Genomic DNA, 2,885 nt, shown 5'->3' with positions numbered 1-2,885 from the left:
ATTTTATTCTCTATAAAACACTGATGCACTTCAACTGCCTATGGACACAATAAAATAATTCACATTCGATGATTATATGTCGGCAAAATTAAACGCAAATCTCCCATATGTACATACCACAACCTTCAAATTAAATTAACGCCGCAGTGTAAAAGCACCCGTAGAATGGTGGTGCAGTATATTTAGTTTTCTTGACTACACGTTTCGTCAGATGCCCTTTGACTATATGGTGCCCATAAGTACATATGGGGTGGCTTTCCTGCTTGCATTCATCAACGCAATTCCAATGTGCAAATTATACACGTCGTGGTGGAAAATTTGCGTTCGCGTTTGATTAAATGCACTCGATTGGATCAAAAGCTTCCGTAGTTTCGCTAGTTGAAAGTAAAAGAAATCATGGAGTTTTTTTTTTTTTTTAACAAGTTCTTTCACAAATATTTAGTGAATTAATTTTTTTATTTGTTTGCCTGCGACGTAAACACTTATAATATTACGATCATCGCCAACATAAATAAATTTTTTGCACCATTTCCAGCAGTTGAGCTTCGCTAGATTTTTCCGCATCAACAGTAACATAGTTCAACAACGGATATTTGCTCGTATCGACAATCAATGCATCGAAATCTTTACCCACCATGAAATTTCCAGTAACCTCGCCCAACGCCAGTGCTTCAGCGCCACCAAGTGTTGCCAAGAATATAGCTTGTTTGTAGTTGAGTGGTCGATATTCATTATCTTGAGCATTTAGGCGACCACTGCCTTTGATCTCCTGCTTCTTCACAAATTCCAGATGGTGGGAAACATCCACAGCACGCAATATGGCATCTTCTATGGACATCGAATTTCCACCCGATACGTCTGTGCCTAAACCAACTTTAACGCCATTTTTTTATGAGTCGCATCACATCACAGAAACCTGAAGATAAGTTTGTATTAGAGGACGGGCAATGGGCAACCGAAGTACCGCGCTCACGCAAAAGCGCGACTTCCGCATCCTCTAGATGTACAGCATGCGCCTTAACAGTCTTCGGTGTCAACAAACCCGCATTATCATATGCCTCTGCATAGCATGAATTGTAGACCGATTTGACATATTCAATTTCCGCCAAATTTTCGCTAATGTGGCTCTGAATATGCAAATCATTTTTGCGTGCTATTTCACCCAACTTTACCATTAATTCCTTTGTGCAGCTCAATGCAAATCTTGGTGTTATTGTAGGCTTTACCAAATCTGTCTTTAGTGTTTTTATCTCATTGACAAATTCCTCTGTATTCGCTGCTGATGTTTCCGTGGTTTCAACATAAAAGTCGGGGCTGTTGCAATTCGAGCAAACTTTGCCAACTAATGCTCGTTGGCCCTGTCGCATTGCCTGCTTGGATAGTATTAGAGTACTATCTTTGTTATTGCTACCAAAGTAAGACGCGAGAGTGGTACCTGCTCTAATTGTGTTTTCCACAACTTTAGTGTACACATTCGCTGCAAAATCTTGATCATCATATTTCGCCTCCAACGGGAACGTATATGTATTCAGCCAGTCCAATAAGGGCATATCTAACCCAAGTCCGATTTGTGCTACCTGAGGCGCATGAATATGGCAGTCCACAAAACCAGGCATAACAAACTGGTCTGAAGTGAGATTTTCCTCACTTGTACCCTTAAAACCGGCGTAGTCGCTCTCGTTTCCTATACCAGCGATTTGGCCTTGCTGGTCCACTGCAACAAATCCGCTCGGAAAAACCTCAAATTCATTAAGAGATTTCGTATGTATAATTTTTCCAAAGAAAACTTTAGCCATTTTCAACCTTTGAAGAGGTAAGAACACCTGTTGATATAAACTATTATAAATCAAATTTATAACAGATCCACGTTCAGCTCGTGTAATGCAGATTACTGAAAAGAAAAAGAATGAATGGAGATTCAATAGCAATTGTAAATTAAAATTGTACAATTAATAACCTACAATACTTACCGCTCAGCCTCGTGGCAGCCATTGTGTACAAATACAAGTGAGATATCTTAGCAATAGACGTCATCCTGGGCCACAGCTGAGATCATCTGTTTTCTAGAGTTGCTTATTTTGGTCTAAAGTGCGGTTTTTTGACCTGAGTTGCATTAAATAGTCTCTTAAAACTTGGTAGTATTTGCTGTTCAAATGGTAACATATATGCCCAAAAACTTGAAAAATATTAGATGATTGCTTTTTAAAAATGCTATTTATAAAATTTGGTTTTGATTGCGACATTAGAAATATACAGATTATAAAAGTTTTTCACATATGTTTTAAGATTTTAAAGCTTTTAAAATGTACGGTAGAATGCAACAATGTGCTTGAATTTGTTTGCTTCTTCGTCAACTTATTCGTTTGCAGACTAGAAAAATGGCAAACAGCCATCAAAATACACACAAATGGGTGCGCGCAGCAAAATTCAGCCCTAATGGTAAGTTCATTTCATCGTGCGGCGACAAGTTAAGTTAAGAATTTGCGATACATTTTCAGGCGAATGTATGCGAACGTTCACCGGGGGAAGAGGTATGGGACGACAGCTGGCATGGCATCCAGACGGCAATCTGGTGGCTTTAGCATTAAGTTGTAACCGCGTTAAGATATTTGACAAAGCTGAAGGCGAGCTAATCAGTGTTGCCAGAACTTTTTGGGCCGACCGGCTAGATTGGCAAAAAAAAGCGGCTAAAAACGGCTAAAATGTTTTAGTGAAATTTCACATAGACTCTGGCAAAAAACGGCTAAAATGTTTTAGTGAAAATCCACATGCTTTATTTAAATAAATCGCAAGAAACGAAAGACTAGTTAACACCATTAATTTATATCGAGTGTATATTCCTCATCATCAAATGAATCACTATTGTATATATCACCTGAATTCAT

General features: G+C 38.6%; 1 pseudogene; it reads right to left on the bottom strand.

Moving 5' to 3' along the window:
* Window positions 1-456: 456 nt before the first annotated feature.
* On the bottom strand, window positions 457-1,982 carry LOC118749073 (annotated as a pseudogene).
* Between the last annotated feature and the right edge of the window lie 903 nt (window positions 1,983-2,885).

The sequence above is a fragment of the Rhagoletis pomonella genome, unplaced genomic scaffold, assembly GCF_013731165.1.
Source record: "Rhagoletis pomonella isolate Grant_MI unplaced genomic scaffold, Rhpom_1.0 Rhpom_scaffold_00001, whole genome shotgun sequence".
In the NCBI taxonomy this organism is placed as follows: Eukaryota; Metazoa; Arthropoda; class Insecta; order Diptera; family Tephritidae; genus Rhagoletis; species Rhagoletis pomonella.
This window is presented reverse-complemented; position numbering and strand designations above follow the sequence as displayed.